Source organism: Notamacropus eugenii, chromosome 5, assembly GCF_028372415.1.
Source record: "Notamacropus eugenii isolate mMacEug1 chromosome 5, mMacEug1.pri_v2, whole genome shotgun sequence".
NCBI lineage: Eukaryota > Metazoa > Chordata > Mammalia > Diprotodontia > Macropodidae > Notamacropus > Notamacropus eugenii.
This window is the reverse complement of record NC_092876.1, coordinates 247070995-247082464: the sequence shown is the minus strand read 5'-3', so window position 1 is coordinate 247082464 and position 11470 is coordinate 247070995. Positions and strand designations below refer to the sequence as shown.

The 11470-nt window shown below is 34.6% G+C and overlaps 1 pseudogene; it reads right to left on the bottom strand.

Annotated features, from left to right (window-relative positions):
* Positions 1-2074: 2074 nt before the first annotated feature.
* Positions 2075-3216, bottom strand: LOC140509118 (actin, cytoplasmic 2-like; annotated as a pseudogene).
* Positions 3217-11470: the final 8254 nt, after the last annotated feature.

Here is an 11470-nt window from a genome sequence, read left to right as displayed (position 1 = left end):
CAGCCAGTGTAATTAAATTTACCAGTAAACTGTACACTTATTCCTCCTGCTCCTTTATACCTAACTAGCCTCTTTCTCAACTCCTAACCTCAACCCTTGTAGTCAAAAGGAAAGCAGCATGGCTGCTTGCAAAGTATTTTACCTGTTCCCCACATGTGGAGTAATTCTTTAATTAATACACACACACACACACACACACACACACACACACACACACACAGACAGACAGACAGACAGAGATAGTGACAGAGAGAGAAGTTCTTTAATTTATATATGTATGTGTATGTGTATACGTATATATATACGCATATATATATACGTATACACATATCCATATATACTCTTTTTCTCTCCATTGGTACTTCCTCTTTTTTTCTTTTTAAAAAATATATAATTTATTTATTTTTAGTTTTCAACATTTACTTCCATAAGATTTTAAGTTTTAAATTTTCTCTCCCTCCCTAAGATAGTGTGTGCAATCTGATATTGGTTCTGTTTTTACATTCATATTAAACATATTTTCATGTTAATCATGATGTAAAGAAGAATTAGAACTAATGGGAGAGTTATCTTAGATCCTTGCATAACTGAGAAGAGTTAAGTTTGTATTAAAGTCAGTTATCACACAGTGTGGTTGTTACTGTGCACAACGTTCTCCTGGTCTGCTCATTTCACTCAGCATCAGTTCATATAAGTCTTTCCAGATATTTTATATATATGCTATTAAATATTATATATATTACTATATATGTATAAATTTCTCTCTCTGTATACACACACACAGACTGCTAAACAAATAACTTGATAGGGCTGTATTTGATTTTTGTTTTGATGTAGCTTGGAGAGGGCAACTTGTCAGGAATTTTCTTTGGCCAAGGCCTACAGGAGGATTTATGTGTAATATTTAGCTCATTCTGGAAGTAATATGATGTAATGCAAAAAATTACTGGTCTTAGGCTTGGGCTGTAGAGCTGAAACATTAGCACTTACTAGCTGGGTGCTTTAGACAAGTTTCTTAAACTTGCTGAGCTGGAAAACTTCCTTATCTGTAAAATAAGAGGTTGACTAGATGCTCTCTAAATTTTCTTTTATCTCTAATATTTTCTGAATCTAATTCAAATCACATCAATTAGGTTCTAAGAGTGCAGAAAGGAAGTAATATCAAAGGTATATATGTAGGGAAGATGATGAAAACCGGAAGAAATGAAACTTGAGAATGTGCCATAATTAGAGTTATAGTTGTTCCATATTCTTTTTTTTTTTCAGTTTACTTGCAGCACTTTTATTTTTTCTTACACTATGATGTGTTGGGCATTACAGTTCTCAACTCTTAGGATGACTTACAAATTTTGATATTCTACTGTTATGTGAGAACATTAAGGCAACATACAAAAATCTTACATAAAAAGATACACAAATTTACAGGTTGTAAATGCAAACTTTTTGGCAACTCAAGATCGAATAACTTAGCCCAATGACATTGGGGGAAAACAGTGGATTAAGAAAAAAAAAACCTGACTCCTAAGACTTGGATTCAATATGTATTCCTGCTAGGATGGTGGCAAGATGCAACCCACATTTAATAAACTTTTGCCAGTCTTAGGAAAGAAATTCTATAAGTCAGCTTCTTTAGATGCTGGAAATCTGATCTTTAGATACCTTGTACAGATCTGATGCTGAATAGAACTACAACTGTATAGCTGTTGAGTGTCAACCAACCAGATAATATTGCCATATTATCAGATTGATTCTCTATTGAAGTTAACTCTTAGCCTTACCTGTCAAAAGGAAGTGACCTCTATTAGGGTTTAGATCAAAGATATGTACAAGGTATGCTAAAATGTACACCAAGGGAAGACCTGTCAGCTCGAATATGGAGTCAAATCAACAATGGTTCAATAGTCTAAAAAGTGCTGATATTTGTCTAATATCAGATACAAACTTCCCCAAGGACAAGTTTCTTTTTAAATAATTCCAGTTTCATGAGGCTAACATGAGATGTATATTCGCCAGGACAAATTTTTACTTTGTGAATACTCATACAGCAAATGTTGCACATCTGCTAGCAATCCATTTAGAAGCATTTGCGATGGACAATGGATGAGTTAGAGTCATCACATTCCTCTTTGCTGATCCATATCTGCTGGAAAGTGGAGAGAGAAGCCAAAATAGAGTCACCAATACAGATGGAATACTTAGGTTCTGGGGGAGGAATGATCTTAATTTGCATTGTACTAGGTGCTGGGTGTGATTTCTTTCTGCATTCTGTCAGCGCTACCAAGGTACATGGTAGTACTGCCAGACAATACTGTGCTGGCATATAGATCCTTTCAGAAAATAACATCCCACTTCATGATAGAATTGAAAGTGATCTCAAGAATACCACAGGATTTCACACCCAGGAAGGATGGCTGGAAGAGGGCCTCTGGACAGCGGAACTTCTCACTGCCAATGGTGATCACCTGGCCATCCGGAAGCTCATCGCTCTTCTCCGGGGAAGAGGAGGAAGCAGCACTAGCCATCTCCTGCTTGAAGTCCAGGGCAACATAGCACAGGTTCTCCTTGATGCCATGAACAATTTCCCTTTCAGCTGTGGTAGTGAAGTTGTATCCTCTTTCTGTCAATATCTTCATGAGGTAGTCTGTCAGGTCATGGCCAGTCAAATCTAGATAAAGGATGGCATGGGGAAGGGCATAACCCTCGTAGATGGTCACAGTGTGGGTGACACCATCACCAGAGTCCATAATAATACCAGTGGGAAGACCAGAGGCACACAGAGACAACATAGCCTGAATAGCAACCTACATGGTGTTGAAGGTCTCACACGTGATCTGTAGCATCATATCTGGGCCTTAGGGCTTCAAGGAGCTTCTGTAAACAGAACAGGGTGTTCATTAGGAGCTACATGAAACTCGTTGTAGAAGGTATGATACCAGATTTTCTCCATGTCATCCCAGGTGGTAACAATGCCATTTTCAGTGGGGTATTTCAGAGTCAAGATACCTCTCTTGCTCTGGCCCTCATCACCAACATAACTGTCCTTCTGCCCCATTCCCACCATGACAACCTGGTGTCTTGGGCATCCAACAATGGAAGGGAACACAGCCCAAGTAGCATCATTCCCAGCAAAGCCAGCTTTGCACATGCCAGAGCCATTGTGAATGACAAGAGCAGCAATTTCTTCTTCCATTTTTGCTTAATCTGAGGCTGTGCACCATCCTAGTCTGAGAATTTAGAGTTGGGGGAAAGGAAGGGGCAAAGATAGGGGATATGTCCAAAGTAGCCTACAAGTGCTGCTGGCTACCACTGAGGGAGACCTGTTTCATATTCTTCTTAAGGGACGTAATTTTAGAAATGTAAGTCATGCCTAGTATTCATTAATAGCATTCTGGATATAGAAGTAGAATTTAAATGCTTTAATAATGGCTTCGTTCTTATATGTCTGAACCAGTCATATGAAATGTAATGTATACTGCCTTGCATTACAGTTCTTTGTGTATTTGTCTTATTCCCCCAAGATTATAAGGTTTAAGGTGGTAGGATCAGACGTTTTTGTTTTATGCTTCTTTATATCTCTGCATCAACTATAACAGTCAGAGACATTTTGAGGGGTGGGGAAACTGAGCTTTTGTCTGGGATATCCAATTTAGAGGGTGCTGATTGTACTTAGATTCCTTTAGCACAACAGAAACAATAGAGCTAAGCTCCTAAATAGGTGGAATAATTAAAAGAGAAAAATATTAGCTGGAAGGCTGGGGTCAGTTATTACCCTTCCCTTAATTAAGGGTATGCATGCTACATATTGTTTATCTTTGTGTGGTTTGTGGCACTCACTCAAGGATAAAATCCTAATTGTGACTTTTAATACAGTGCTTGTAAATGGAAGAAAACTAATAAATATTTACTGATGATAGATGAATGATTCAACATCCAGTTTTTCTAATATTTTAGTAGGCTTCCCTCAAACACTGTACCAATCATGATCATGCAATGACATTTTTGATTCTGATGTTTAGAGATGTGCATTGTACAAAAATATGATTCTCTTTTGTGATTTTCCCAAATGATCACATGAATCCTTAACATAACAGGCAGCAACTGTGAATCAGAAGGATCCTTTGATTGATGGTAGTAGTGGTGAAATGGTGGCCAGCATTCATATTATCCTTATACTAATCATACCAAAGAGGGTTTTTTGTCGTTGTTGTAGAATAGAAATTAAGTGCCCTATTTTTTTACTCTTAAGGGAAAAATTAAGTAAAATGTCAAGAACTGGGGAGATTTTGTTATAGGAATGACACTTAGACCTACAGTGTGTCATTTTGATAACTCCCCCCAAATAATCATACAGATCTAGAATTTCTCCCAAATTATAAGCTTAAGAAAACTGTGACAAGTGACTATGGGATAATTGGAAAAAATGGTCTATTTTTCACTTTTTGATTTAAACCCTTAATATTAAGAATATATGCAAAGAGAAAATTCTTAAAGTTTTCTCAGTGAATTATATTTTTCTTTCTCTGCCCCCTCCATGAATCTATCATAGTCTCCAAATGCTTAGATTGAAAAATAGATACTTTTGTCAGCTTCACTGTCTCATTGAAGGAGAATGCTTTTTCTTTTTGTCTAGATGACTAGGTTGTCAGAGAATCTGATGTTGATGGATCTTGTATTTCTTTCACTGTACCATTTTATTGGCAGGGTGTTTAAAATGAAAAGATCAAGGCATGTTTTAAGAAACAGTGAGCTTCCACTGAAAAACATAATAATAAATAGTAATAACTAAGATTTCTATAGTACTTACCATGTGCCAGGCACTGTGCTAAGCACTTTATAAATATTATTTCATTCAATCTTCCCAACAATGCTGGGAGGTAGGTCCTATTATTATTCCCTTTGTATAAATGAAGAAACTCAGGCAAGGAGTGGTTAATTGACTTGCCCAGGGTCACATATTCAGTAAGTGTCTGCAGCTGTATTTGAACTCAGGTCTTCCTGATTCCAGGCCTGGCACATTGTTCCACCTAGCTGTCCTTTATTGTTTTATATTACTGTTTTGTTTTATTGCAAATGCAGTCAATGCATCAAAGGGATGTGATTTCATCGATGAAGATCTCCTTCCACCCTTGGGATGGAATTTATCTGTAACTTAGAGTGGTAGAGAGTTACTTGAGATTTAGAGGGAGTTAGTAACTTGCTCATGATCATACAGGAAATAAGTATCAGAGGTAGGTTTAAACCCTAGTCTTCTTGAATCCAGGTCCAGCTCTCTATCTGCCTATATGCCATGTTGCTGAACAACACTTCAATAAAACTTTTAGAATCTAATGATGACCTTAAAAGAGTTAGAATGGAGTTAAAGTAATATTTAAGATATTATAAACCTATTTCAATGAGCAGATGTCATGAATTCAATAAAAGGATACAAAATAAAATGTTGAATGCCATTTTACTTTACAAAACTTCAGTAATATTCCAAAATTTGACTTTTTTCTATTTACATTTTTGTGGTTTATTGCTGCCTCTTCCCACTCTGAATTTGATAGCAACATAGAGAATACTTTCTTTAACTTTTTTGATCATGCATTCTGTGCTTACTAATACTAGCTAAAATGCATTTTTATTTTTAACATGATATAATGCTACTTTAAGGCATCTCAAAGGCAAGAGGAAAATCTAGACTTGTTTAGATATGAGAATGAATATGGAGATATAGATATTCCAATTAATATCAATAAATACTTAGTTTGGAGCCAGCTATGTACCAAGAACTGTGGTGGTACTGGGAAAATAAAGACAAAAATGAGTGTCCCTGCCCTTTGGGTTATATGTACATTCTACCAGGAAAGACAATGTATATATATGAACATAAATGACATTAAAGAATAGGCATTACCATCTGCTTTATTGCTATATCCTAAGAACCATAGGATTTTTCCATCTGATTTGCAGCTGAAACCTTCCATATGTATTGCATCCCCCATTAGAATGTGAGCTCCTTGAGAGCAGAGATTACCTTATTTTTCTATTTATATCTCTATCACTTCACCAATCTTTGGCAAATAATAAGCACTTGATAAATGTGCATTTTTTCATATTCATTAATTCATTCCTAGAAAGTAAAGTAAATATAAGATAATTTAATGTTGGGGGGCATTAGTAACTGAGGAAAGACACAAATTGAATTCATGACAGTGCCAAACACATATCATGAGTATACATCTTCTGTTTTATACCTTTTCTGATATTATCAATTAGAGAGTCATTTAACAAGATTGTCTCTGCTAATTGTTTCAAGAAATCTTGACAGGTGCATTAAGGTGATGTTTTGTTTAGTGAATCAAAATTTTATATAAGACAATAGACACAGTGAGATGTTGCATTTCTTTTCGTTATTTTTGTGGCAGTAAAAAAAAATGATCTGTTATAGGATATTACTTGCCAAAGTCTCTTTATCATCTGTGGATAGCCTTATCTAGCATCTCTCTCTCTGTCTCTCTCTGTCTCTCTGTCTCTCTCCATCTGTCTCCATCTATCTCTCTATCTCTCTACTTTATGTAGATGTGAGAGTGGGCATGCTCAGTTGTAGTAATTATTCTAAATCACTTCGGGGGGGGTATTATTAAGTTGTAGTCAACATGTATGCTGTAATTTTTGGGGATAACTTTGGTATCTTCCCTTCCTTCAGGTTCCTAAATGCCCTCAGATTTGTGCTCCCTCTGACATGGACTTTCTCCCCACTTGGTCCAGAATGAATCTAGACAAATTGGTCTTCCCTCTCTATTCCTAATACACAGCATTCCATGTTTTTCCAATCTCCATATTTTTGTACTGAGCTCTCCTTCCTGGAATGCATACCCTCCTTATCTCATCTCTACTTCATAGAGTCTCTCTCTTCCTTTAAGATTCAGTTCAGGCACCATTTTATTCATGAAGCATTTTCTGATACACTGCAACTTTTAAATCTTTCCCTCCAAACTTCCTTGTATTTAACTAATATATGTACATATGTACACACATACATTGTGATGTGTAAAAAGTTCAAGAGACGTAGTTTCTAGGTAATTTAATAATTTTATTAATAAGGTTAGCATGTTTATTAATAAAAGATGGCCAGTAGCACTCTCAAATGCCAAAAACTCCTCATGGTGGTGGGCTTACATTTTATATGCCCTTAGAAGAGTGGGTGTTTCCAAGTGTGGCAATTAACTCTGTTTGGTTAACAATTCATGAGAAAATTAATATTACAATGAAGGGTTGGACTATATTCCAATGAAGTTCTTGAGGTACATGACCTTGAGTAACCCAAGTCCTGGACAGAGGAACTTATCAATTTCCATATTACCTACATGACAAAAGGGAGAACTGATATTTTTCCAGACCCGTATGTAAATGAAATGAGAAGGAATCTACCCATTAGCCTAAATTTGGAATTTTTTATACTGTCTTTGAGAAAGATTTCCTACACTGGTTGATTTCTGGATGAGAAAGTACAATAGTGGAAAAACTTTGGTCCTGATTCAATAATAAGTTGTCAATACAAGAGAGAAATAGTCATTTCTCTCATTCTCCCATTTGATTTTATTGAGAGATGAAGTCTCCTCAATGAATCACTAACTGATTTTGCAAACAATTCATCAAGGGTTATTAACTGTAGGGTTTATGAGGGAAAACAGTGTGAAGGGAAAAAAGGGAAAGAGATCTATTGCATTGACAAAGTCAAAGGGGGCAATCTCTTCTGTTAAGTAGACCTTACAAATAACAGGTGCATAGAGAAAAAGCAAATAATAAAATTGTCCATTCCATAGAAGTCTCATATCATACAGTCATGATTCTCCGGACACATCTGATGTGGCCATCTGGTTTGAGTGTAATCTCAGAGTAGTTTCCAGCTGACTGACTTCTTAGGTTCAGGTCATTTGTACAGATCCTCTTTTCTGCTGAAAATATCCTCCAAAATTGGTCTTAACACAAATTTAAATTTACTTTGCCAATAACCAGGTCAATTAGTGAAAGTTAGCTCAAATTTTATGTCTCTACTGTAAGAAAACCAAATTGGGAAATTTTTAGACCAGGGAATTTACAATTTTAGGTTAGCCAATTGTCATATTGGTACATCTAAGAAACTCATATTCTTAATGAAAATTAGAATTCAATTTTTATACTTGGCATTACTCATCCCTCCCCCCCAATAAGAGGATGAGATTCTGCTAAGAAATTAATAACATAAACCTTTGTACAAGAAGACAAATTTAAATACAAAAATGAATTCATTCAAAACTTGCCAGATTAATTATAATTGTAACAAAAGCTTCCAGGATAGGATACATCAATATATTGAATAATCAATTTCAAAATAATGTATATCATTATTAAATAATAAAAAAAATCAATTTCTAGCCATGTTCAAATGAATAACCCCTAATAAGAATGGATTTTTCCAAGTGGATGTCTCTTTAAGTCAATTACAAGATAGACCATAAGTCATTCTTCTTTTAAGATAACTAATTCTGTTGATTTCCTTTTCATTAATACAGAACTCACAGTTATGACATTAACCTCACTAAATTATTGAATTATATCCTAGTTTCACAAGTCTTTGCATCATTCATCTAATTACTCCCATACCATTATGAGAAATTAAAGAACTTTATCTTACCCAAGAATATATTACTTGTAATAGCAGATGACAAGATTAAATACTTATTCACTTAGTTGTTCAGAATACAAAAAGTACTAAAATTCTACACCAAATAGTTTAAATCTTATATCTGCATCTTATTATAGTAACTCAGATGTACTCCAGCATTAACCTAAAAGGCAAAGATCTAATATTGTATTTTTACTGATCACCTAACATGATTATAGAAATTTACCATGAAAGGAAAATTAAGGACATAGCTACACAGTAGGGGAATAATCCTTCCCCAACCTCATGTCCATTCCAGGCAAAATTTATATAAATAGCCAACTGTATTGAGCCAGGCTTGAAGTTAGCCAGGTAGAATATTTTCCATTCAAGAAAACGGGGGTGAGGAGAATCTTGCCTCAGCACCTGCCAAAAGTCATTCTTCCAGCCTTTCTTAACCCCAGAGGGTTGCTGGCATCATGAATCATTGTCTCAACAGCATTTCTTGATAATCATACCTGGAGTCCGATTCTGAATAATATCAGTTACAGTCCCATAAGGTCTTAAATAGCAAGTTCGAATAATCAGAGCTTCAGGTGGATTTAGCTGTCAAGGATTATATATCCTAGATAACAAGTATTGACTATAATCTCACATTGATAACAAATTCATCATGAAATATTACAACTTATCTTGATATAACTAGTATTCATGGTAAGTAGATGCTTTTTTATCTGCAAGTAAACATTACACAAATGATTTTGCTTTAAGTACTTAGTAACAAACAACAAAAGACTTGAGAGGGGATGTGTCCATATGATAATCTCAAAATGCATTCAGAGAGCAGTTGATATGAAACATTGTCTATAGTAAAACATAATCAGTTATTAACCATGTTCAAATGGACACAAACAGATTACTGCTGTCAGAATCCCTTTAAACAATGAGAACATCTTTAAGGTGACTTTTAACTAGTTTACATGTATTTCAGGACATACTCCACACACAATAAAAACATAAGCAAAATCAGATTTCCTGTTACGGTAATGCAAGATAGCTCCTAAATTACTATTCTCCACTTATATAATGGATTGTCATGAAATTTCATTCCCTGAAACATAAATAAAAGAGGTTCCTGACTCTAACTTTGTAATTTAATAGATTTATATCTTTGTTTCATAAGCTTTTCTACCCTAATTTTACTCATATCATTCTGAAAGAACTGAATCTTATACATATGACTAGTTCAAGCACTAATTTAACTCTTACTTAGGCTGTGGCAATAAATTAGCTGACAAATAAAATTTATCAGGCCTTCTAAAAATCACACAAAAGATCTTTACTTAAATATGTACACAAAAGAATTTTTAACTTAAATATTCCTCCTAAGATTTTTTCTCTTCCTTAAAAATAGCTTAAAATTTATCCTGATGTTAAGAAGATAATCGCTAAACTTTCACAAAGTAAACTGAGTGGAAACCTCTAAACTGACAGACATTTCTCTCCTTTATTCAACTTTAAAGCAAAAAAACCCCAAAACAACCAAAACTTTGAAATTGGAATTTATCAAAACTAAGTTGGTGTAAAATGTTTTTAAGTATCATAAATCCCAACATACTATAACAAAATAAATTCATAATTGCCATAAAATTCTTAATTGACATTCCCCTCTAGTCAAAAGTGTTTGCAGTGGATAGATTCAATTTTTCTAAATGTAAATTTACCAGGCCTTTAAAAATTTATTCAATATTTTTCTCTTCCTTTGTCTTCTCCTGCAGTGTAAACTCATCCTGGCATAAAGTATGTCACTGGAAATTAAAATAATTATATTCTGGAATCCCACATAGATAGTAAGTATTAAATTCCCAGAAAAACAATGGTGGTCAATTGCTTTGAACCTCCAAATTAATACGCACACACGCACACACACACACACACACATACACACACACAGATGAAACTCAATCTATGCCATAAGCAGGTTTGAAAATGCCCTCTCCCATTTTTGTCAAGGAATATTTGTATCCCATTTATTCAGTAGTTCATAAGAGTTTACAGCTTAATGGTTTCAAGAATCCTTGTAAATTTACAAAAAAGATTTAATAGGGCCTTTTCTTTGTACATTTTCCCACAGACTACTGAATTTTCACTTTTCCTTTTAAAAATATCCATGTAAATACTTGATAGCTTTTAACATTGTGACAATAACTTCAAATAACTTACTTAACATGCTCATAATTTTTCATAAGTGAGAGCAAAGTAATTTTAGGTGAAACTTCCTCTTAAATATAGGCAAAGCTTGGAAGTTTATAAGTTCTTAATTACATTACTTCATAATATTACCGCATGTGGTCAGCAGGACTCATTAAATAACCTAACAACTTTCTAACTCATTTTTAACTTTTTTTAGATGATACAGTTCTTAACATAACAACATCCAGATATAAGAGAAGTTGATTTCCTAACAACATACCTGATACAATAGTTCACCAGATTTCACAATGTAAGAAAATTTAGAAACATAACATTATCATAAACAGTGTCATGTATTTGAAACTTGAAACAAAGCCATTACCAATCAAGTGACCTAAATGCAGTTGAATGTTTCCAAATTACGTTACACAGAAAATCATTCATTTCATTCTGTTTATTTATTTGTTCTATTCTATTAGAAGGGCCTTCCCCCTGACTACTTTTTAAAGAGGCCTATTCGCTGAATGAGCCTTACCTCACATTAAGTGAATACCTCAAAAGGCCTTAGCCTAAAAGACCAAGGTCTCCCATTGTATCCTGGGCATTGTATCCAGTCATCCTGATGAATATTTGGTCACTGGATCCAGA